The sequence below is a fragment of the Periplaneta americana genome, chromosome 10 (assembly GCF_040183065.1).
Source record: "Periplaneta americana isolate PAMFEO1 chromosome 10, P.americana_PAMFEO1_priV1, whole genome shotgun sequence".
In the NCBI taxonomy this organism is placed as follows: Eukaryota; Metazoa; Arthropoda; class Insecta; order Blattodea; family Blattidae; genus Periplaneta; species Periplaneta americana.
Window position 1 is genome coordinate 45651862 of NC_091126.1, and position 27826 is coordinate 45679687.

Consider the following 27826-nt stretch of genomic DNA (forward strand, 5'->3'; position numbering starts at 1 on the left):
GCTTACCCGTGACCCATTTCAGCGAGTGCTGACGACCACTGGCCTATACCATCGCTGATGAATGGATTCTGTATAAAACTGAGTTAAGTAACAAAAAGGCTGATGCACAACGGGTACAAAATTATTATAATTAACAGCATTATTTCGTTATGCATGTTTCACTGTATAATGTCGTGTATGAGATTATTTGTAATTAAGACTGTGTAAGCGAATTACATCACATCATGAAAATAGTAATCACGAAATTACTGTCATATTTTTAACTGTGAATATGATATTTTGAAAATTTTTCAGAAAAAACTGGTCCTGCGTACTATAATTACGTTGTTAGAATTAAGCCTAGACTACAATCAGTGTTCTATTTTGCTTTAGAAATGCATTTATATACATTCATTCGATGCTAAGAATGAAAACAATTTCTAATGTTGTATATGAAATGATTTTCTTCTCGTTCTGACTATATTAATGTTAATATTTATTAGGGCTTTCCCTGGGTTTAATTAAAGAATAACCATAAATATGTACAGGATGCTTAATTAATATTTATTTCTAAAAATATATATTTCAGAATTACCAAAAAATCGGCAACAAAACTGTAGTACTGTTAACGTCTGCCCCTAACTCTTTTCCCGTTCACCACTCCTTCCAGTAAATCCTTCAGAAGGCAGTTATTTCTCAACTACTGGCCCAGACAATTATTTTTTCTTTTCCTTTTCATTCTTTCTTTACCCCTCTTTCCAACACAGCTTCGTTTCTTATTCTGTCTGTCCATTTCACACGCTCCATCCTTCTCCATAACCACATTTCAAATGCTTCTAGTCGCTTCTTTTCACTTCGTCGTAATGTCCATGTTTCTGCCCCATACAACGCTACACTCAGCACAAAGCACTTCACTAGTGTCTTTCTTAGTTCCTTCTCCAAAGGTCCGCAGAAGATGCTCCTTTTTCTATTAAACGCTTCCTTTGTCACTGCTATTCTTCTTTTGACTTCTTCGCAGCAACTCACGTTACTGCTTATATACCTGGTAAGGTTTATCTTGTCCCAGTAGCAATAAAACCAAGTCCCTTCAAATGAGAGTGGAGATTACAGGAGGGTTGTAAATTTTCAGGATTCCTTTCAAAACCTTGTTATTGTACAGGCTACCGGAACTCAGTTTCTTGAAAGACAAGCTCAGTGACGGAACTACACAGTACGAAGAGAGATATTTTGTAATTTTATTTTGCGCTACAGAATGTCTCAACTAGTCCCTTCCGCCACTGGATGGATGGACGGCATCGCTCCACTCCTCCATCACCATAACAATACAGACGAAGTAAGACATATCTCCTTTCTCTCTCTTTTCACAGTGAGACAAGGTACTTCACACAGACTTCAGTACACCCCAAGCACTTGAAGCTGTCCATTTGCTCTACTGCAGGGGTCGTCAGCACAGAGCACGCTGGGGCTAGTCTCTCTTACCCGCGGAAAACGCAGTGCACTAGAGTGCACTCCGTAGCTGCTAGCGGGTATGCTCTCTATCTCTTCCTGTTGCACGACAGTGCACACGGGACAGCACCGCGTACCCTTTTGCACATTTCAGCGAGTGCTGACGACCACTGCTCTACTACCTCATTTAGAATTCGCAAGTTACCTTCTTTACTTTTCTTTCTATGACCATGGTCTTCGTCTTGTTGGCATTTATCTTCATTCCATACTTCTCACACCTGTCATTTAGCTTCGGTAGCATATCCCCTAGTATTATCTCCTCTTCTGCTAACAATGCCATATCATCAGCAAATCTTATGCACTTTATTATTTTTCTTCCTATTATCAATCCTCTCATGTTCTGGAAACAGTTCTTCACTAAATCCTCCAAGTAGATGATGAACAGGGTAGGTGATAGAGGCCAACCTTGACGTACTCTGACATGGGATAGTATAGGCTACAATCTACATACTTCGTTACATCATGATGTGACAATACAATAAACCATACAGCCCATTAAAATCAAAGTGGGATTAATGATTTATTCGTAAACATTCCGACCATGCCAATGCTCATCCCTGCCTCAATTACCAACAATGTCCAACTGATGTAAGATTAGATGAATTCCAAAAACTTTACGATAAGGAAAAATTCCTACACCTACTTAACACTTAAGTCCTGAGGTCAATAGAAACCCTGCCAACTGAGATAACTCGGATTCCTTTCAGTAGCAAGGAAACGGGTTGCGTTATTACGTAACTATCTGTTAAAAAAAACTCCTCTTCATATTGCATATGCACATTGAAATACAGAACCTACGTCCTTATAAACGAAAACTGCACACAAAAACCAAAGCAGCTGCGATTTAATTTCGGTGGGAAGAAAATAAAAGCGCCACAGATGGCCTTCAGCCATATTCAAAGAAAAAATATACAAAAAGTCATTTCATACTGGCTGGTCGCCTACTCATTCGTCATATTGTCGTAACACTGCGGACACACGCAACCAAAGTACAATGCACATAACACACTGGCAACGCCTCTCCTGCCCTGAGTACGTAAGTCGAAACCCAGCTGAGACCCGGAATTTATTGACCTTAAATTTTATCCAAGTATAGCAAGGAAAGTCCCGCACCGTAGAGTTCTGGCCTCAGGCATCATATTAAGGACCCCGTACACTATTATCAGTTTCGTCAGTGAAATCATTTCATATGAAACTAATCAGTTTGAACTGATGTGCACGATCTCCAAAGATTGTCAGATTTATATCTCATTTGCTTCAGTTGTCTATGTCATTGTGATTGTTGCGCTTGCCCACTACAATAGATGAGACCGAATTGTTATGCTACGCAGCGATAGCTATTGCTATTCAAAACAGAAGGATGGAGAGAAAAGCTATCATAACCTTTTTATTTTCACTTTATTGTGATAATTTTTACGTTTCACTTTCCGTAACACGTCTTGTGCAAAAAAAAAAATCCGAAAGAAACCTTTCTACCACGAGGTCACTGTCACAAAACCCCACAAACGTGCCAGGAAAATATTCCAAAATAATAACCATAGGTAGGAAGTTCGTACCCAAACAATAGATTTCAGTTGAGTACAGCGAAGAGTATAGTCATGTCACTCGCGCCTCGCTCTGCTCCCGCTCGCTACAGACGATACACAATACGTTCACATACTCATAATCTCAGTCTGTGGAGCTGTGTACAATCGTGAATAATTTGAAATATATTGCTAATTTATATTAATATTTTAGGTTTTTAACAAAGTGACTTAAGTTACTTTGTTATTATTGTATTATTTGCGTTATGCGAGTATTACGCATGATTTCAAAAAAGTAAACTCATCTATTATTAAATAATTATGCAAAACAGGAGTGTGTAAAACGTATATTTCTTCCAGGATTATTCTTCGTTAAATATTGACGTCTCGTGCTGCTATGCATTCGGTTGCGTTACAGTCCAAGTTCAACATCGGAATTACGATACGAATTTACTAGCTGTCATTACAATAGAAATGAAAAAAATTTCTTGGAAACAATTATGGATTTTATATTATGTGCCCGAGATACATTATTACATTCACAAAGTAGTTGTTCACCTGATGTTAGTAAGATATACAGTCTCATATTTCAGATATGCTCCAGTAACGTCTTGTGATGTAGAATGAATATTTTCAGAATACAAATCGTTTTTTTTTTTCTGAACATAAAAGGAGTGTTCTTCTTCTTCTTCTTCTTCTTCTTCTTCTTCTTCCGGTTTCGTGACAGCCGACGCCGTCTTCCGGAAACCAAACGCCAAACCTCCCTATCCATCCACTGCTCTGGTGTCAAATTCCTGGAAGTCATAGCAGTCTGTACCCCCCGGTGTGGACCAACACTATCATTACTACCGTGTAGTTTGTTATTGGCTTATCAAAGGTTAGAGGAAGAAAACCTCGATTAAAGATCACCTTGCCCTCCAGGTTGGGGGTTGACACATCGGGTCAGCTCCTCGTTCACCATTAAAACAAAAAATGCTAAAAACCAGACACAAAGCCTCGGAAGGCTGACATTAAGATACGACATACGCGACGGAAAAGGATTTTAAGATTCGGAACTTGGAACGTACAAGGATGTAGAAATAAAATGGAATAATTAATTAAAGAAACAGAAATAATGGCAATGGACTTGATTGTACTGACAGAAACTAAGAAGAGGGGAAAGGAAACGAAGCATTAGAAAACTATATACACATTTATAGTGGGGTAAAAAAGCATGAACGAGCTAAAAGAGGAGTATCAATTTTGATAAACACGACAGGAAAAATTTGATTCGAAATTGGGATGCCATTGATAAAAGACTTTTAAAATTAGACATGGAAACATGGGGATATAAACTAACAATTTTTGGAATATATGCACTCAATGAAGATGAAAATGTAAAAGGAGTATTTCTTTTGATAAAATGGAAATGTTCATTGTTACTTGTTATGAGGCTAGAATCATAATTGTATTCTTTGTATGTTATATTCATATGTATGGGTAAATTATTTTAGTTTGGGATTTACGAAGTCTATAATCACAAATTATTGTTTTCTTTTATATATTATTCGTTTATTATTTTATTGTTCTAAGGCTGTGGACGATTGGAGCACGTGTTTCGTTACCACTCGGCTGTACATGTTTGTTATTCTGGTTCACTGATATTGAGAGATGCACTATTACTTTTCGTGCAGTAGAGATATAGCTAGTCCAAGCTCACACAACTTAACAGTTTTGGTACCAACTTCCTAGGTCTGGTAATAACAGTACTTTACTTTCAAGAGACAGATAAGAATGGACCAATGTGACTGAGCCACAGCACACACAAACACTGTTCCGCCGGATGATTCAACAAATCAATGGACTTTCCTTCAGTTTTTCAGTCAGCCTGAGCGATAAAAATACCACACACCATCAGTTTATCGTAAGAGTCACAACTGATCAGTTAGAACTGAAGGCCAAACAGAGAGTGAGTGGAGCAATTTATGGAATGAGCGCTGAAAGGAATTTTCTCGTGAAATTTCAGCCATAGTATGGGACCGGTGCCCGCACAGCATCATTGTGTGTTCGGGGCGCTACGATAGATAGCGAAATCAGATTTTGAAAACCAGCTATAACGGCTGGGGCACACAAAGTGTTGACCACACGTACCCTCGTTCTGGTTTATTTTACACAATTTATATATAATGTTGTCTATATTGACAGAGAAAATATTAGTTCTCAACTATGCCCTGCAATATTACATGCTTGAGCGTCTTACCAAGTATTTTACCTCTACAATGAATCTTCAATCAGCCACAAAGATGTAGTTATTTAAATAATACGACTAGTAAGAGCAGTGGTCGTTAAGACTACTCATTATGACTGCGACCCGGTTTTGACTTTCTAGAAATCTAGAGGAAGAGGCCAGAGGATGCGTAACTATTTTGTATACGAACGAACCTGTACCTACGCTGTGACGTCGGATATAATTCGAATCGGGCAACTTCATTTCAGTTTGTAGATAGCTGGAATACGGAGCCTAATAATAGCATACGGTGCAAAAATTAGCTTTAAAATATTCACTAACGCCTAGATAAATAAAACTCAGTCAACTGAAAACACATCAACAGATATCAGTTCAAATGTGGGCTACATTTCTCGCAATGTGTATAAAATATATTATCTCATTGGAACTTCCAGAAGTATTGACATGCTTTGTAAGAAATATTTATACTTATAAATGTCTAAACATATCTCACTTCGGAAATGTGAATGCACCAAAACTACCGAGGAACACTGCTGAAACTGTAACGAGTTTGAAAAGTGAAGGCGTAAACTCTGTCGTAGTTACTTTCTGGCTCCATTATTTTCTGCGAGTTACACCTGAATAGCTGGATAAAAATAACGGCTATGATATTTTTCGCCTATCATTAACACTCTGTCATATGATTGTGAATCAACACTGAATGTCCGCTAAGAGAAGGATCATGTAGTCAGTGAGGCACAAGGCAGTTGATAATACATTTCAAATGTCTCAGATATCGGTGAATTTCTATTTGACTACACGGAATCAACCAATTGGGGTTGTCTGCTCGAAATCTGATGTGCATCGATGGAAACGGGAAGTGTTTAGCCTAAGAAACAAAACAGAGAGCATAGGGTTTTCACAGAAGGAACGTTAGAGGACATTGGTCATCGATTGGAACAGTCTCCTAGAAAATCACTTAGACCCCTACGAATATCTTATGGCTCTGTGCAAAATGCTACTAAATTATTAAAGTTATAGCCACATGAAATAAATAAGACAGATGTCCTTCAACTGAGTGATCCCGCACGTAGGAGCGCATTTTGTAAGTGGATGCTAAATAATTTTTTTAACGGACTAATAGCATCACATTTAATATTTTTCAAAGACGAGGTATAGATCCACCTCCATGTTAATGTGTGTTCAAAAACAATTTTTATTAAACTGATGAGAAACCTGATATCGTTCATGAAGTACCCCTACATGACGAAAAAATTGGTGTATGGTACGCTATGAGCGGAGAAATAATAATTAATTTCGGAATACAGTTGATTCCCCCATATACCATTCTGATTCCCTTCTTTAGAGAATTAACCGGCAGGGAGTGTGATTTCGCATTCTTCAAACAAGACTCAGCCACAGCTCATATAGCCGACTTTTCGAGACAAGAAACTTAACGTGTGTTTCAGCAGGGCAGAATTATTAGTAGGGATTTGTGGCCCCCTCGGTCCCCCGACCAAACTCCCTGCGATTTTTATCTCTGGGTTAAATTAAAAATGCTGTGTACAAGACAAATCCACACACTGCAAGAACTTAAATGTAATATCCAGGGAACGGATTTATATGGACTAAAAATATATGAAATATGTAAATATATATGTAGTTATTTTTACCAAAATATGGAATTAAATATGGATTTTTACCAAAATATGGAATTAAATATGGACTTAAAATTATAAAAAAATGACTATGTACGTTAAATATTGGTACATTTTAATCAAACTAAACAAAAAATATAATGGACGTACCTTATCTTCCAATGTAGTTTCAACAAAACACAATTTTTATTGTCTGTTACCATAACAATAGGTTACAAACATTTCTTTCAAGTGCTGAAAAGTGAATCTTCTTCTATTGTCTCTGAGGATAGATTTATACTGACTAAAAGAGCGTTCGACGTCACAAGAAGTAACTGGTACATAATTCAATTTCACAATGTCTGCTGGGGATAAGTCCAAGTTAATCTTCACTGTTGATTCACCACTCATCACAGCAACAACCTTTTGTAGTTCTTCATATCCAGGGTTTTTTGAAAGTACAGTGTCCACCTTAGCTCTTACTGCATCTGCAACTTTACCTCTACCACGATTCAGTTGTTCCACAGTACTATTTATAATTTCAAAACTTTCAGATAGTGAAAGGTGCCTATTTTGGAGACTTTTGAGCGTTTTTATGATGCATGAAAATGTATGCTGAATGTGAGCTAAGTCATTCTTCACACTTATGTCACAGGTAACTGTTTTCGCAGTATCAATTGAGACTGCATCTTCAGAGTCCAATGCAAGGAGAACATTGTTAATAGAGTCTATATGTTCGGCATAATATTCAACTGCTTCTAGCCATGTACCCCATCTAGTTAAAATTGGCTTTGGTGGCAATGGAATTTCAGGGTACATTTCTTTCAACACGTTAACTCTACTGGGAGCTTTGAGAAATACTTTTTTCACTGATGAAATCAACAAATCTACTTTAGGGAAATTGTCTCTGACCACTTCTGCCACACGATGAAATGCATGCGCCACACAAGTAAAATGAGTCAATTTAGGATATACAACAGATAATGCTTGTCCAGCTTTGACCATATAAGGGGCAGCATCGCTAATAAAGAATAACACATTATCGTACATAATACCCTTTGGCCACAGGATACCCATAGCTTCGTTGAACAGTTTAACTATAGTTTTGTTATTGCACTTTTCTAGAACATCACAATGCAAAAGAATTCGTTCAGAATATTGTTCACTTAACAAACCGATAACTACATTACCAACAAGTCTACCTTCTTTGTCGGGAGTCTCATCAATGGAAACCCAAATTGAACTATCTTTAATTTCATCTCTTATCTTCTGTATTGTCTCATCGTAGATGGATGGAGCATACGTCTTCCTAAGTGTTGACTCATCCGGGATTGTATGTTGAGTATATTTTTCAAGGAATTCCCTGAAGACCTTATTCTTTAGTTTGTAGAGAGGAATATCAGCAGAGATGAGAGAACGGCACAGGTCGATGTTAAACTCAGATCTTACATTCGATGTTGTTGGTTGTGTTAAAAACAATTGTCTCTGCTTGGAATTTAGTTGTTTGTTGGCCTGATGTTTACTAGTTGTAATGTGTTGTTGCACCAGGAACTTTTGTGTAGATGATACTGCACACTGACACAAATTACAAAATAATATTTTATTGTCAGTTGATAAACCATCTTCTTTAAATTCTGAAATGTAACTTGTTAGTTTTGATTTTAAATTGACTGAATGACGTACTTTTGGCATATTTACCGTCTTTATAGTATGATTTACAAAACTGAACCTATGTGTACTCTGACTGGCATTTAACTGTTGAGCTGCACAACTGAAGTCTGTTAAAAATTTTAAATTAAATTAATACAGTTTTGTAACTTACTTTCCCATTGTTGATAGGACTGCTAATTTTCAAATAACTCTGATGTTAAAGGGATTACTGAACATGTGTTTAAATCTCTATTGTTGAAATGTATTTTTAAAAGTTAATGGAATTTTGTTTTGTTTTATTGTTAAACCTAATATAATATGGACTGTTTTATATGAAATATGGAAAATATATGGAAATTAACGAAAATATGTACTAAACTCTAAAATATGGAAAAATATGGAAAATAAAAGTAGGATTTTTCAACCCTACACATTGTGAAACATAAAGATAATGCAAAATATAAATTATATTAGCTTTATAAGTAAATATGTATTTACATATAAATCCTTTCCCTGGTAATATCCGTCATTAAATTAACAGCATTAATCGACCAGAACTACAGCGAGTTATGGAACATTTCATACAGAGGTGCCAAAAATGCGTGGACAACGAAGGTAGTCAGTTTCAGCACTTCCATCAATAAAGTTGGTAAGTAAAACACTTTTTAAAATAATTACGAAAAGTTGTATTGTTGTATCACCGCGACTCTACTCTGCACGTTCCCCGCAGTGAGTGCGTCAGCAGTGCACATTGAAAACCCCGTCGCTCCTGTCTACACTTCATCACTGATGAGTCATCAGATCTCTCTGTATGTATCTATACTTTATCCCTATGTTTATGTTATGTGTACTATCTATCCACGTATTGTATTACCAGAGTGGACCAAATCCATCTGGAATAGTTCCGAGATATTGAGTCTTAAAGTTTCTGGTTAACGCTTAGCAACCTTCACCTTCCATAGAAAATGCTGCCCTCTGTGGAGTAACAAATGAGTTATGGATTTTTTTTTTTTTGTTATGGCAATGAATAAATCTTAAGTTTTGTTCATCCGAGATTGTATTAATCCACAAACTGATCACTGGTGGACTTGGTCCACTCTGGTTGTGAGCCCCTCATTTCTGTCTATCAGTAAAGAGCCTGCAGGAGGATTGATTATACACTCTTTAATTAGATAAACATATTTGCGGACGACCATGCCAACAATAATTAAAATAAGTAGAATTATATTATTTTCACACCACTTGTAGAAATAGCAAAGAAAACAGTAAAGAGAAGAAAAGGGCTTTTCGTGCTGCTAATCTAAACTATGGCAATCCAGTTCGTAGTTCGTTGCTGTGCAAACTCCCCTACTCCTGATACGTATGTAGTACCTTTTATTGCCCTTTTATTTGCTTCCTATTTAACTCCTCCATTTTCAACTTTTATTGGCGATTACGTTGTGTTTCATATTACACAAACATCCATTGCCGAGGTGGAATCGAACACGCACGTGGTTTAGTCTCTAATTGGAAGCCCACATTGTTGAATTTCATGCTAAGTACTCTAGTATTTTATGACGTGGTTCATGGTCCGATAGGAGAGAAGCACAAAGTGCCGAGGTTGAGGATTACATGCACTCTTTATCGCAGTTTGCTGTAATTCCGTAGTCATTGCACCAATTATGTGGTGTACCTTAAATCACCATGATAATAATTTTAAGTGCACTGCTTTATGCCATTATTTTCTGAACTTCGTGTAAATTTAAAAAAAAAATGAGCTATGTCTCATATTTTCATGATATTGCAGTTCAAAATGGAGAGGGTACAGCAAAGGTCTTAATAAGCATGTGTAGGAAGTTCGTACCAAAGCAATAGATTTCAGTTGAGTACAGCAAGGAGTTTAGATGTCACCCGCGCTTCGCCCTGCTCCCGCTCACTACAGACGATACACAGCATGTTCACAAACAACGCATAGTGGCATTCTGTGGAACTGTGTACAGTCGTAAATAGTTTGAAGAATATTGTTAATTAATATTAATATTTTAGGTTCTGAACAAAGTGAACTATTCTGTTATTATTGTACTATTTACGTAATGTGAATATTATGCATGATTCCAAAAACGTAAACTCAACTGTTATTAAATAATTATGCAAACAGGATTGTGTAACACGTTTATTTTTTCCCGGATTATTCTTCGTTAAATGTTGACGTCCCGTGCTGCTATGCATTCGGTTGCGTTACAGTCCAAGTTCAACATCGGAATTGCGATACGAACTTTCTAGCTGCTATTAAAATAGAAACGAAAATTTTTCTTCAAAACAATTATTATGTGTTTAATATTATGTGCACTATTATATTCACAAAGTAGTTGTTCACCTCATGATAGTACGATATAATGTATCGTATTTCAGATTTGCTCCAGTAACGTGTTGGGATGCAGAACGAATATCTTCAGAGTACAAATAGTGTTATTTTTTTCTGAACCTAAAAGGAGTATTTCTTTTGATAAAATGAAAACGTCCATTGTTATTTGTTATAATGAGACTAGAATCATGATTGTATACTTTGTATATTATTTTTACATGTATGGATAAATTAACTGTCTTCGGATAGTTGACTAAACAACAACAATAATTTACACGTCGCACCCTTAAAATAGAAACATATTAAGAATCGTTATCATACTGAAACTCAAAGCACAATCCTGTTCAGACATGTGTTAAAAATACATTAGCTTATTATGAGTACCTTTTGTGTAGGGAAAAACACTGTGCCTCGATATTGTTTCATGGAGTTTTAAACTGAAAGTTATTTGCAATCCATATAGCTTATACCTTAATCAATGTATTCATTGCGATATTGTCTAAAGTGCGCTATCAATTCAAGAAATGGGTTACAACTGACCAGAAATACGGACAATAATATTGATTTTTTTTAGATATTGATCGTTTGTAGGCTTTCCTGTGGAATGCACGTTTCAAAAGTTGTAGTTTTTTTTCTTTAGTTTATTTATTGTCGCTTTAACTGATAACAAAATCATATCGCGACACAAACTAATGAAGTTGTAATTGTGACAATGTTTTACAATAATACAAGTAAATAAAAGTATAACGCAAACTGACGATATTACCTGCAGTGAAGGTAACAACGTCACTTATTTTTTTAGAACAAATAAACATATTTATAAACAAAAGTAACAAATTTAAGATTGTTACAGAATTGAACAACTATAAATGTTTAGGGACAACAAAAAGTCTCAATACTCATTACCACATAACATAAAGAATGGTAAATTATTGTAACCTTTCAAGAACGTCACCAGCAGAACAGTCATATGGGTATATTTACCAAGTTTTTGAACTTTGCAGAAGGAAGTCAAAAGTCCTGCACAGCTACATGGAAGTGGGATGTGGTTACTATACTGTCAACCCTAGAACAAATGGAATTATTTACCTACCTAAAACCGCTGATACGTTCATTTTGACCATCGCTTCGGTAAATACCATTAAATGCTTTTAGGGTAGTAGGTGTGGTGGAGATTCAAAAACAATTTTACACTGTTGTCGTTAATTAAACACACTCAAACATACACACATCGAGGTATGTGCCCACCCCATTTCTCTTTCTTTTTTACATAAAAACGAACAGGATTTGATGTAATTTTGTACGTTCTATCCTCATGAACTGGAATATTTCAACGTCCCGAACATATTAGTTCTATAATCAACGACAAGCTGATAAGTAATGCAAACACGGTAATAATCACATGGCAATTAGGTAAATCAATCTGATGTACATTTGTATCAGTTTCATGTCCGCGTCTGTGGTTTCGGTGTTAGCGCGCTGGCCTTTCAGCCAGACAACCCGGTTTCGATCGCTGGTTAGTTCTGGGTGGAATTTGTGGTATAGGCTACAAAACAGATGTTGCAGAGAGTGTATCTCAAGGTACTCCCATTTCCCTCTTTCACTCTACCAGCACTCGTCACTTCCTTCTCATTTCATCTATAATCTGTAATAGTAAAAATAGGCGGGGGTGATGTAGTAGCAGTAGTAGGAGCAGCAGCAGCTTTATTTTGGCTGGCAGAGATAAGGTTATAAGGCCTTCTCTTCCATTCAGCCAGGTTTGGAACATATAAATGAAATAAGTACATGATGTCCGGAGTTAGTACGGGTTACTGATGCTGATCTAGGTTCTAAGGGCTTGGGGTTCCGGGCTAATCAGTAGGCGATGTGAACTTACCTGCAGGTCCCAGGAAGGATGGCCTGCCTATCAGCGTCGGATTCACACATGCCACCTAGGACATCCGCCAAAGTTAGACAATCATTGCGTATGGGGCGTACACTGCCCCAAACTGTTCACATGGGAATAAAGAACTTTAATATTAATATCATCATTAGTCCATCTTTATTTAAATGCTTAAATATTTTAAATATTTAAAAATAGGCTTAAGGACTTTACTAATAGACGGTAATTATACACAGTATTTAAAGGGTGTAAATGATATATTTTTATTGTAGTGTTGTATCAGTGAAGAATTATGTTGTGTCAGTGAAGTGTGTAGTGTAAGTGAAACGTGTTCCTGTCAGTGAAGCTTTATAGTTTATAGTGGCAGTGCAAAGTATTTGAACAGTGAAATGTTTTTGAAGTGTTAGTGAAATCAGGATAGAATTAGTGAAATGTGTCGTAGTTCCAGTGCAGTGAGTGAGTTGACAGCGAAATGTGTGTAATGTTGAAAGGTACTTGTGCAGATATGAACATATCACACTCGTGGGTTTTAGTTCGATCTTAGTTTTAAGATACAAATTAGATTTATTTCAAATGTTATTTTAAGTGATCGTTTCATTTAATTTAGGATATGCCCTGTTGTTGTTGTTGTTGTTGTTATTATTATTATTATTATAATAAATTATTGTTAGTATTAATTATTAGTATTATTATTAATTGAATTTTTAATTAATAAGTTTATTATTGTTATTATTGAGTGTAATTAGTTACCACTGCCACCGGGTATATACCCATTGCAGTGTGAATAAATACATACATACATTATTACGTATAGTCGCCACTTATTCGCTCAGAAAATTTGTAGCCTATACACTTTATGAGTCCTCCATGCCAAGACAGATCTCACAATTATCGGCTATCTGACTATTTTAAAACAATATGGCGCACATGTAAAATTGCAGACTTGTTTTTTTTTACGTATGAATCGAGGTGGTTCTGTTTATATATAAGTACTACTGCTGAATATGTGGATTGATGGGTAGAAATGATTAGTGCAATAAAATTGTCAGTAACGTCTGTGTCCCTAATTTTTACTTATGAAAGTTGGCAAGCCCAGAAGAGGGAGCAAAATTATTTTAATTATATAATAGAAGCAACAAATGTTACGTAAAATGAATATCTTATTTAAACTTCAAATGAAAAACGAAGACATACGGGAGTATGAATTATATAAACACAAAGAGCCACGTGTTATTTAAAAAGTAATATCTCCATTCATTCACTATATTGCCTAGCCCATTTGAAAAGATCGTATAACAAACACGACTTAAGTAATTTCTTAGAAGAAAATTTTCTCTAAGGAAGCAAAGCAGTCCTTTTAAATAATTACATGTCGAAGCATGCATCTTATAATACCTAACAGGCTTTGCGTTCAACTATCTTCAGTATTATATGTCTGGCAATTTACAGCCTTTCGTAAATCTCTCATGGCATTTCCGCATGGAACAAATCTCTGCACGATGCTCATGCTACAGATGAACATACCTCTTCAGCATCACATGAGGCAAATCCTAATACAAAGAGAATAAAAGCGCACGGACAAGAAAGATTTAGATCCTCGGTTACGCTCAAAGGATGGGGAAAAATTGACGACTCGTTAAAGGAGATGGAATGTCTCTCAGACATCGAAAACCGAACTTCCATATAAAGCTCGAAGCTTCTATAACAATATTATTATTGAATTCTCGTTAAAACTGAACCACGATTATAAAATCAGTTGCTCTAGCGCCCAGGTTACTGACCTCAGTGTGATTCTGTGAGACAGATCTGGTCTACTATTTAACTCAGGAAAAGATGATGGCGCTCTACATTAAGATATGCAGAAGTCTTATAACGGAATCATAAATAGAAAATATACTTAATTGAAGAATGAATTCCAAGCGTAATAAATAATTTTTGGCAGACAAATAATTAATTAATATGAGGCACTGAGTTTCGATCATGGCAATGCTTTTGTACAATACAGCATTTTCGTGGAATACGAAAAATATTAAAAAGTAAACCACAACTGAAACAAATCAAGGTTTTCAATATAATAAGAAGCAAGCTGTGAATTACGATAATGAGCCTGCGATTCTAAAATAATAAAATAAGAGAAATATAAATTAGCAGTGATATTAAATTTCTATGTAACACACAAGCTTTTACGAAACTGCTCATTTGTAGTAACAACTATACTGTATACTAAATATATCTTACTTTCTTTCTTACTGTACTTAACTTTTCCCTTTCATTCGACTTACACACCACTGCGCTAAATATACAGGGACATCATTTTATTTTTACTTGCATTTTTATTGTACCTGCATTTCTGAATGTACTTCACTCCCACCCCTTCACTAATGTCCTTGCTCCCGTCAGACACACAAACTTACGGCCGCTGTTGCATTCGAAGTCTTCAAGCACTGAAGTAAACACTGCAGTGTATAGTGTGTTTCAGAAATATGGTTGCGTTTTCTATAGAAGAAAGAACCTATATTAATAATATCGTACTAAAAATTATATTCAAGAAACGATAAATTCAATTTCAGAGAATATGCTTCAAAATGTTTTTAATAATATGCATAAAAGAATTGAAGCCTGCATTGTAATGAATGGCAACCATTTTCAGCAACTTGTTTAAAAATTCAGATTAGCTTATTTTGAATTGAGGTGGCTAGAAGCAAAGGAATGCTAGTGACATTTGTAATAACATGAGTTAAGTGCATCCAGTGTAAGCTGAAGTATCTAAAATTTTAGTGGCAAAGGGATATTTTAATCGCATCACACATTAAAATTTAAATAAACATTTCACCGATTTTACGAAAGCTTAAATATTTAAACCCCATTTTCTCAAAAGTAAGTTAAGTGCACTTACAGTCCTTTACTTATGACCCCCTCAATTTAAATGCATCTCTATATTGTATGTTAACACCAATCATTAATATGCTAAATAAAGTAGACAGTACATAACGAACATAGCCGCCTGAAAAGTTGAGTTTTTGGAAAAAAAATGTTACTACTCTACTGTATTTTGATAAATTCCGTAAAAGTGATAATCAAACTGAAAATCGTAATATCGTATTTCCCTACAACATAAATGGATACAGTACTTTTCTCTCCTCCTATACCTAGTAAAATGATTTGTTTACATATTGCACTAGTAACATCAAACTCCTGTAATGGAAGGGGGCAACAGTGTTTCCGAGTATAGCCAAGTTAATGTTAAAAATGTTGGTAAAAATAAAGTGATGTCCCTGTATATTCTTTAAGTAAAAACGTATTAACATAAAAACTGTACAAAAAATTAAAATGTAAGGGAGGAAAAAATGTCCAGGAGAGATTTATATTACAAAGCAAAAGGAAAACATAAATCGGTCATCCAAGAAAAGGATGTTCATGTCGTAACAGCTTAACAGTAGTAAACTGTCCGAAGACAGATCTGAAGCTCACAAATGATACCAAGATGGGATCACTTACGAGACAACTAGGCCAAGAGATAATGGGGTAGGGTGGCCAGTTCCTTCCCTCTCCTTTGCATACATCGCCGACTAGCTACATAATACCCCGGTCTTATAGGCTTTGACGTTAACAACTTTTGTCAGGTTTACTACGCTGCCATCTAGTTGTTACATAAGGAGTCACGTCATAATTTCCATTTGAATTGTATTAGCGACTATTCTGCCATCTCGTGTTCGTTTACGGCGGACGGGTGGCGATCCTGGCGGTTGTTCTCTTCAAAGTGCTGTCGATTTTAACATAGCGATGAGTTATCTGTTACATATATGATCTAGGATAATACACTAGTCAGACTTCAGATGCAGACAAATAATTGTTCTTCCTTTGACATATATCGTCAAGTGAGATGTACTGCCTGATATACATATCAACCAGAACCTCAATCAGAGGATAAGGTTAACAGAAGACTATACCATTAAAATAACAATTCAACAAACAAACAAAACATAAACGAATTAATAAAATAATTAATAAAGATAATTATTGGAAGAGGTAAACTGACGAATAAGAATTACTGGAATAAAAGAGAGTGACAGAGAACCAATGAAAAGGAAATTCTAAAAAGTTTCGCTTGATTTTAATACCGTTATCACTTGAAACATATCAATTATACAAGGATAACCATATCGTAGTTACTTATCTCTGGCTCTTTTTCTTTCACACGGCAAAACTAAAGTATAGGGTTATTTACTCTCATATAGCAGAAGGGATACATATACTTACATGGTCTTCTTTCTGTAAGAAGCTCTGTGTTTCAGGTCATGGGTTCAAATATATTTTTTTTCTGAACATACCTTGTCAAATGAATTTCTTTGCGAATAACACATGCGAAGTTCTACAAGTAAGCCTATTTCATAATTCCGTGCAATTATTCTTTAATAATAATAATAATAATAATAATAATAATAATAATAATAATAATAATAATGATTTATTTAACCTGGCAGAGTTAAGGCCATACGGCCTTCTCTAACACTCAACCAGGACATAGACATAGGGGAAGTTAGGCAAATATGGACACCATAAGACATTTTACTCTATATCTTGGCACTTGAGTACTGACAACATCTTACAAACCTAAAACATTTTAGAGTATATCTATTTTAAAAGATATAACCCATTAAAATGTTAAAATTATTCTTTTATGTCGCATATATATGCTTTTTACTAGAACCTTACATCTGCCCATATTATCTGCACTGTAAGTGTAATATGGACACATATGTTGGTAATATGGGCATTATAGGAATTAAATGCATTTTAAATTTTCAAGGACATATTTAATACAAAATACATGTATTCAATGTTTCCTACACTAACCATTCATAGAGTAAAGTTATTGGTGAAGTAACAGAACGCTGAGGAAATGAAAAAAAAAAAAAAAAAAAAAAAACTAAAATTTAGGTAAACACTTAGACTACATTAAAAATTGATTTAACACATTGAATGAGGAAGAAAGACTATGAAAAATACTTTAAGTACTGACAAATGATATAAATCTCTAAATTATAGCCTATATTTAGGAATACACTTTATTACGTCGTTAATAATAGATACTTCGGTCGGTTTCTCTAAGTATTGCTAGAATATTTAATGACTGTATAATTTTAAAACGTCTGTTAAATATAGTTGTCCATGCATTTGACACTAGTTTGACTCAACAGATTAACTTTCTGTTAACTTCAAATGTAGGTTTTCAGGCAGTTAACTCATTATTTTACAAATAGAGTAGTTAAATATGGCAGATGACACCACAGCTGTTCGAAAGTAAGTTGTGAAAGTAATATTATGTGTCTCTCTTTAGAGAATGTTTAGTATGGCAAGACTCAAGCTTAATATGAAGATTTGGATGAATTACCGCAAGTAATGCACGCTTGGGAACTCGAATAAAAATTTAACATTTTGTTTATTTAATATACAGTATGTTACATCAAGCTTTGAATATAATATAATCTGCTTTCTTCCTAGTTTCCGCATACGTACCATGTATCTTGATGTTGTCTATCATCTGATCTTTTTAGCTACCCCGAACTTTTCTCACGTTCACCATTTCTTCCGGTGTATCTTTCAAATAGGCAGATTCTTCTGAGCCAGTGACCCAGGCAATTGATTTCTCTCTTCCTGATCAGTTTTAGTGTTATTATTTCTTCACTCATTCATTATTATTATTATCATCATTTTCATTATTATGTGGTCTAAAACGTCACGGAAAGCGTTCTGGTTCAAATCTTCATGGTGGGAGAAATTTTCTCGCGAAATGTTGCCAGTATAGGAGACCGGTGCTCGCCCAGCATCGTAATGAATTTGGGGAGCTAGAGTAAGTAGCGAAATCTGGTTTCTCAAGTCAACTTTAACGGCGGGGCTATTATCGTGTTAACCGCAAGTTACAGTAGTACAGGTTGGATGATCGTTCACATCTGCTGTGGCATGTGGACGTGAGGCCAGCATTCGTTTGGTATGTCTTGGGCCTCTATTGGCTATCGCGCAACGGATTTGGTTTTGGTTTACTGTTAAAACTAATATATGAATGTGAATACGGGGAGAAAAGTCACGAAGAAAACCAGCACAGTAAAAAAAAAAGCACAAAATTCAATGAAGAAATTTGGTATAATAGAAAAGGATACTCATTATAAGAATGTATGGAAGACATTTTAAATAGCCAGGAACGAGATCTGTTATAAAGTTATTCTCTATTTTACACATTCTTGCTCGTACCGGTAGACTATTTAACTGTATTCCTTCGTACTGCCATGTGAAGTTTGGTTCATTTTCCTTTCGTATATGTACTGTTTCCTATTTTTGATGAATTGTTTTAGGTATCTAGTTTAGCATTATTATTCCGTTTTCTGTGCATCTCTGCCTTTCTACACAGTCTGATAATTCACAGAATTGGTAGAGCTGCCACGTTATATGAAAACAGCGAACTATCTTGCAGTTCCAATTGAATACAAGCTAGAATATTTACGCTAAGGAAAAACATTCTTTAGAAAGCATTTTAAAAATGACTTATTCCTAGCATGCAACAATACAGTCAATGTCGAATCTCAACTGCATAACATTAATTCATAAAACCACAAAATTTACTGTAAAGTGCAGTAAACAATGGCTGGTAAACACACTATAATATTTATGTACCGCAGAGACTACTGTTAACATCACGCAAATATTTGTAATTTATAAAGAGATAACATACCGATAAGCACCCTTTGCCGAAATAGGGTTAACATGTACTTATTGTATGTCAGCAATAATGTAGGCCACTTCAGTAGACAAATAACGCACTCCATGATTATAGTTCATAATCACAAGGCCTATGAAGTCCACGCCAATTCAGGTCTCAACAGGATGGTGAAAATGTTTGATAACAGTATATATAAATAGGCTAGAACAATGATTAATTTAGAAGTTCCCAAATTTACAATTAGAGTGATAGTTTTCACTTCTAATTCCTTCTTGCTATAAGAATAAAATAGGAAATATTTTTGCTAAAGAGGAAAGCAAAGGCACAATTGGATTAAAAAAGAATGGGCCTACAATTGGTAGTATAAATGTGAAGTTTTTAGGCCAGGTTCACATGAGTAAATTCATTGCGTTCGAAGGCAATGCTGTCCACACCTGTGGAGTAACGGCTAGTGCGTCTGGCCGCGAAACCAGGTGGCCCGGGTTCGATTCCCGGTTGGGGCAATTTACCTAGTTGAGGTTTTTTCCGGGGTTTTTCCTCAATCCAATATGAGCAAATGCTGGGTAACTTTCGGCGTTGGACCCCGGACTCATTTCACCAGCATTATCACCTTCATCTCATTCAGACGCTAAATAATCTAGATGTTGATAAAGCGTCGTAAAATAACCTACTAAAAAAACAGGCAATGCTATGATGTGTGATCCGTTCATTCTTTGCTAGTGATCCATCTGCAATGCAGAAATTGCTACTAGGTGGTGTAGGATAAGGTTCTTCATTTTGAAACCAGAGGTTGTAAGTTCGCTTCCTGATAGGGTTGACTTTTTTATTATATTATTGTATTATTTTTGTGGAGTGGAGAGTAAGGCTGACCGAATATATCTATGACATACGTAATTTTGGAATATACCACAGTCTAGTATATACAGTCGCGAAACTCAATACGTAGTAAATATGCAAACATTAGATAGTTGCTCACCACTGGGATCGCTAATATCGCCTCATTACAGGCAATGCAAAAAGTACCGTCACAGTCTATTGTTTCTAGCACCCTCAAAACTCAAGCTTCGTGACTGTATATAGTAGACTGTGAATATACTATGAAATTATTTAACTTGGAGGAGTGACATTAAAGGAGGGCGTTTTCAGACCGCGATGTCCCTTATGATCTGTGGCTTGCCCCATTAGGCCGGGTGGACACAGAATCAGACGCGGCGCGACGGTTGCCAGGAGACCGATAGCTGCAGTGCACTGCACATGCGTTAGTGGTGGCTATGATTGCACGCTTTCACTATCTACGAATATTATTGTTGTGTAGTACACATTACTCAGAATGGAGCTCGATGCGGATAAATTAATTGTTTTAGTACAGGAAAGGCATGTTCTATATAATCTTTGAAACAATATCACGACAATAATGTGGTTTCTAAAAATATGTGAGAAATTGCAAATGAGATGTCAGCAGCAGGTGAAATAATTAATAATAATAATTTGTAATAAGCCTAATTCTCGGCTCTATACTATCACTCATTATTGATTTAATATATCATTTTTCTTTATTGTGAGTCGTGAAGCAGTCCTAAACATACAAAATGACGTTTGTGCAGTACATTAGTGGTATTTAATTGTAAGACTCTTTCAATCGTATAGATTTTTAGGCGTATTAAGCGTTCTTAGGAAATAATAACCAAATACAACAGAATTTCTCATACAGACAGTCCTCTTTCATTGACTCCATTTTCTAGGCTAGGTCAGTTTTCCAAACCCACACAGCCAGCAAATCAGTTGTCGCGAGCAGACAGTTTTAAGCTGTCGCAAGGCGTTGTAAAGCAAAACGTAGCGTCGCGTCTGATTCTGTGTGAACCCGGCCTTGACGCTCATAGTGTTCCACTTAATGTTAAAAAAAAAACTAATTTGATATGCATTGTAAGGTTTCAATACATACAATTTAGCCAGCTGCGATGTAAGTAGCAGCCAAGGTGAGCAGTTTAGAATTGATGCTTTCGGTTGTAAATGGAGGTCCGACGTCGTGGTGAACCCACGTGCCGAGAATTCCGTCAGGTATCTAGTGTCACAGTTGAAACAGTCTGAAAGTGCAAAAAGCCAAATTCTAATGACACTTAAAATTACTACGATGGAAAAAGCACAAAGTATTTCATGTTCGACAACAAAGGCCTACATTAAACGCTACGAAGTAATACGCCTACCGTAGTCCTCAGCTGTGTAACAGTTATACCGCTGGAAACCAGATTCATTGGTTCAAACCAGACCGAGAACGAAATGAAGGAGTGAGAATGATATAGTCCTAAGCTACACAGGCAAATTTTTACAGGAGAGCGTATACTCTACGTCTATACTCTAACCATGACATGCTATACTCTATTTTTTTTTTCAGTAGGTTATTTTACGACGCTTTATCAATATCTTTGGTTATTTAGCGTCTGAATGAGATGAAGGTGATAATGCCGGTGAAATGAGTCCGGGGTCCAGCACCGAAAGTTACCCAGCATTTGCTCATATTGGGTTGAGGGAAAACCCCGGAAAAAACCTCAACCAGGTAACTTGCCCCGACCGGGAATCGAACCCGGGCCACCTGGTTTCGCGGCAGACGCGCTGACCGTTACTCCACAAGCTATACTCTAACCACAACGTAAATACCAGATCACTTATCTGTGGCACACTAAGTAGGCATATACCTCTTCGTAGAATATCGTCTTACTCCTCATCTTTTACAGTTTCCACAGTCTACTTTTCGATTGCTGGTAAAATTCATGTTCTGGGAATAATAAGTTAATTAAGTAGTAAAATATCCCTGCAATCGAAAAGTATTGGGAATAAATTTGAATAAGGGACAAAAAAAAGTTTCCTTCCCAGACAGGATTCGAACCACGAAAGTCTTAGTTACCAGTATATCGTACTCTGGAGTGAACAAGGCTCTGAAATCAGCTACAAGGGTCGGTCCGGTTTTTTTTTTTTTCGCCACTACTGAACATATTGATATTGATATTAATATTAATACCTGTACCGCTTTTACTAATTAATTATTAATTACGTTCAAACTTCACAAGTTTAGTTGCGTACTTACATTTCATCAGATTTCTTCTATTGCAAATCAAAACTATTGCTGCCAAAATAACAGTTAAAAAATAACTGCTAATAATAATAATAACAATAATAATAATAATAATAATAACAATAATAATAATAATAATCCGTGGCGCTACAGCCTGTGAAGGGCCTAGACCGACCAGCCGGCTGCTGGCCTCACGCCCACATGCAGAAGCAGAGGTGGACGATCATCTAATCAGAATGGAAGTATCGTGTGGTTAGCACGATGATCCCCAGCCGTTATAGCTGGCTTTCGCAACCAGATTTCGTTACCTATCGTAGCTACCCAAGTGCATCACGACGCTGGATGGGCACCGGTCCCATACACTGGCCAAAATTTCATGAGAAAATTCTTCCCCCATGAAGACTCGAACCAGTGCGCATTTCGTAACGCGAGTCCTAGGCAGGATGCCTTAGACCAGCGGTGGCGAAAATGTAATCGTGCGCCGAGCCACTGTGTAACCTGCAACGTGCATAGCACCTATGGAGGGAAGCGGACACCCGAAGGGTGTCAAGCACTTAAATATAATTTTATACAGTACAAGGCTACAAACTAATATTTAGTACGTGTAACGAAGAAAGAAATGAACAATAAATTAACAATATCACAACCTAAAATTAACTGTCTTCAGAATGTTTCTGCGACAAACTTTCAAAATCAGGAATTATGTCACTTACTGCCAGTCGTAGTTGATCACGAAGGTATTTGTCTGTCAGTCGTGATATAAATTTTGTTTTTACCGTTTTAATTGTTGAAAATAATTTTTCACAAGCGTAAGTTGTAGCGAACATGGCTTCAACAGAGCAAGGGAAAGAACGAAGCTTCAGATATTTATTTTTTGGCAAAGATTTGAGAGTTCAACATTTGTCAAGTCCTTACATTTAGCTTTCATTTGACATCACATAGTAAATCAGCGATTTCAAATTGAAGAGCTAACCGCATTACTCGTACATCTGCTGAAAAAGGGTCGAAGTACATAGTAGAAGAAGAAGAAGAAGAAGAAGAAGAAGAAGATAACAACAACAATAACACTTAACCTTTTAATGTTTCATCAGTAACATGTAGTATAATGCCGTTTTATGTTATACAACCGTTTCCTCGTAATACTTGTGAAGAAATCATACCTTTAATATTCTCATCATATTGACAGCAAAAAAATGCGTCCTCCCATCCTACTTAGAACTTTCGTACATGGTTTCGAGAGAGACATATGCCACTCGCAAGTCAGAGACAAATACAAATGGAACGGAGTTTGACTCCAGTGAGTGAGAGGGTGAGGGTTGGCGGAAGTTAGAAGCAAGCGAAATGCACAGCTATCACCGCGAGCCACAATGTCTCGCGAGTCACGTTCTCGCCACGGCTGCCTTAGACCACTACGCCACGGCGCGGGACGAAAAATAATAACTGCTAGATGTAGTAACTTATTTGTCACTACTCGAAATTCGAAGCGGAGTTGGTACAAGAAAACTCAACCTGACATCTAGGAAATCGCTACAATCCACTAGCATATGTAGTAATAGGAGAAAAATGGTTAGGTTTCACCCTTGAGGTACAATTAAGTAAGCTGATCCGGACTAAACCTGGGACCGTATAACTGACAGTGCAGACTACACTGTCAACTTTTACTCAATGGTGCTCTTGAAGTACTTTATAATGGTAAGGGCTCGAAGATCCGGTTCGTTAATTTCAGGGACATTTTCGTTTCGTCTCTTAAGAAATGAATGCTGACCTTTCCGGAACCTTTTAACTTGGTACTAATGTTAGGCCTATATGATATTTCAATACATTTTTTTAAGTTAATTGTGAATTAAGTTAAAAATAATGACGGCACTATCGGTGATGTTTCATTGCATTACAGCATTCGTATAAACTGTAAGCTCTCGCTAATTTGTAATACTCTTGCGGCATGCCTTTGATATGCTTGACTTGAGTACAGTTGAGATTCCATAATATCACGGCGTTAATGGAATTGAAAGGACAGCGATCCAGCAACAATTTATCACTCAATATCGAGCTAACGACCACATGTCATAGGCCACTGCTATGCAGCGAGTCCAATTTCTTATTGTTTAAACTGCGACCTGACAATCCATTTCAAATAATTTGCGAATCAAAGGTTCCAGTCATAAATGTTGGCCGGAATTTTTTTTTTCGCAAGTTATAATATATGCGTCGAAGTAAATTATTAAGATATATACACAGGATGGAAGTGAAATAATCCTGCAGATTTTCAGAGCGAATAGCTCATGTTGTATATAACAAAAATGTGTAATACCATATTGGTGGGAAGTTCATAGTTCTGTCAGAAAAAAAAAAAATATATATATATATATATATATCTTCCAAAATACCGGGCCACGCTATGCATGATGTGTATGTGTGGAGAGTTATGTCGTGTACTAGGGTGAGTGTATGTGTGTTGATGTAAGTATAATGGGTGAGGATGATTACGAAGAGAAGGGGAAACCCGGTGTCAGCACGTAGCTACTCCTGTCGAATAGCACCAACACTTAACGTCCCCGTCCGAAGAACGAATCACTATTTACAGTGACATATACCTTCTCTCCATATGCACTGCGGAGAGATTTGGGATTTAATCTAGGTATATTGGTACACAAGTTAGAAGTTGTGCACCGCCACCTCTCCTAGCCTCGAGGTAGAAATTTTACACAAAAATATCTCATCCCGCAGGGAACTGAACCCGGATCAGCTAGTCTGGAGGCAGACGCACTACTACAGAGATAACTCGGCGTACCACTCTTATATTAATCGGCTATTTAACGACGCCGTATCAACGGCGAGTTACCTTGCTTCGGCGGAATTAGTGATAGCGAAATAATATCTTACAGATGAAGTGGAGGATTCTCCATGGCATTATTTGACATTCGTCTTACAGTTGGCGACATCTCGAAAAAAAAAAACCGAACTGGTAATCAGCGCAAGAAGAATTAAAAAATTACAGATGCCTCAAACTAGCAAGCTGTCTCGTTCGCGCAGGCGCATAGAGCACTTCTCTCCTACCACTGTCCGCCTACTACTGTGCACTGTGGACTAGAACGGTACAGCTCAGTTCTAATAACAGTTGAGAAGGCTGCATAGGGAGGGTACATCTTGAATACATTGTCAAGAGGTCAACTTTTCAGATAATATGACTATACCTGGGTATCGGAGCCTAGGCGGGCCCCCTCCGTTAGCTCTACTACTTCCCCTCTCCAGGCAGCTTCCTAGTTTGAGGCATCTGTACATCACATGTCCAATTCTTTATCTCTGAGGTACCCAGGCCTTCAGTTTTAAAGAATGTATACCACTGTATAATGATCCTTTTATTTTCTTCTCCATAACGAGTTTTAATAAGTAGCTGGCTACGAACTGGAAGGTCCGGGGTTCGATCCCAGGTGGTGACAGGATTTTTTTCTCGTTGCCAAACATTCAGAACGACCCCGAGGTTCACTCAGCCTCCTATAAAATTGAGTACCGGGTCTTTCCCGGGGGTAAAAGGCGGTCAGAGCGTGGTGCCGACCACACCACCTCATTCTAGTACCGAGGTCATGGAAAGCATGGGGCTCTACCTCCATGCCACCTAAGTGCCTTCATGGCATGTTACGGGGATACCTTTACCTTTACCTTTTTATGTTCTTACTATATGATTCGCCATTCTAAAATGGAAAGTTTTAATTTCACTATTTGATCTCAGAACTGAGTCACTTTATATCTAAACTCCACGAGCAGTCACAATTTATCTCCCATACATTCGGAAACCGTATACTGGAATGATTGATAGAAAAATCTATCATCTTCTGTCGAGTTTGAACCCACGGTACTTCGGTCCAGAGACAACTGAAACACTGAGGCCGTCTTTAATGATAATGGAAACATGACAAATGCGGCAAGATCAGTGTTGCCAATTTAGCGGTTTTCCCGCTAGATCTGGCGTTCTTCAGTGTTTAGCGGGTAAAATTTATGAAATTTATATTGCTAATAGGGGGATTTAGCGGGTACTTTCAGCACTCACAGCAGGAAAATAATCTCATTATACACTGACAATATATAGCAATTTTGCTGTTTCTGCACTGTTTCATTGCGGACTTTTAAGAACTGAGTTGACAACACTGGGCAAGATATGCTGGGAATCGAACTCCAGTCGTCTTTGTGAGATATCTCAATCAAATAATGCCACAGATATGATTCAAATTTGACTAATTTCAAAATAATTGCAATGGGCAGTTAATGCTAACGGGTAAATGTTTGATGTTTTTACGTCTAAAACTGAATAGCTGCAGGTTTAATATGGGAGTCGAAAGCACATCTCCCATATAGGCCTAGAGATGCAGGGGTAAAAAATTTTTGAAGTAGAATAGTTGCGTGATTCTTGCGGCTCATGATTCCCCGAAGCAAATATCTACAAACACTTGCGATGCTGTTGGAGACGAGGGGGAGGGAGTGGTTTTCACAAGTCATGAAATATATCTGTATTAAAACTCCAGATAAAATCCTGTTTCAATGCTACTTGTATATTAGAGTACAAGAGAAGTTCTATCTCTCACACTGGATTTTCTCTCCTCTCTTTGGCCTGTCGTCTATAAATACGATTCCTCACAGTCCCGTGCGGAGTGGGAGCCGTCTAGCTGGCTAGCTGACCTTGCTATCTTCAGCGAGCGAACTTACGGGCTAAGAACAACTGCACGCACGATATTCATACGCTGCACAAATATCCCTACTGCATGTTGCGATACAAAATTACTTAGTCGTGCTTCATGCATTAATTAACTCCCCCGCAATAGTTGAGTAGCCTCCTCTTATATTACGGTATTGCATTAACACAAAATCGATATGGTGGTTATACATACAGTAGGTAGCAAGTTCGTAACAAAACACTAGATTTCAGTCGAGTACAGCGATGAGTATAGATGTCACCCGTGTCTCACCCTGCCCCCGTTCGCTACAGACGATACACAGTATGTTCACATAAACAACGCATAGTGGCATTCTGTGGAGCTGTGTAGAGTCGTGAATATTTTGAAGAATATTGTTAATTTACATACCACAGCAGTGGACTTGTTATTCTTAATGTATGTCCAAATTATTATTTCTGAAAATTTCGCCCGGGTCTTAATTATTAGAGTTCATAATATACAATCTGGCAATCGAAAATTGTGTTTCTGAATAAATGTTATCTTTGGTTAATGACTACATTTTTTAATGTATCGCCATTTTTTAAGTTTCAGCGGCCATATTTAAAAGTCCGTGCATTCTCCTTTTAAATTTATATTGCAGT

General features: G+C 36.8%; 1 protein-coding gene across 6 annotated transcripts in view; it reads right to left on the minus strand.

Moving 5' to 3' along the window:
• The window catches only part of dome (cytokine receptor domeless), an 888032-nt gene that overhangs the window by 817011 nt on the left and 43195 nt on the right, over positions 1 to 27826 (minus strand). For 5 of the 6 annotated variants that reach the window (XM_069837295.1, XM_069837297.1, XM_069837298.1 and 2 more), the window contains exon 2: positions 21388 to 21529. The exons of the other annotated variant lie outside the window; for it this stretch is intronic. The gene's annotated coding sequence lies outside the window, so the exon portion shown is untranslated. The remainder of the gene's footprint in view (positions 1 to 21387; positions 21530 to 27826) is intronic. 6 annotated transcript variants of the gene reach the window in all.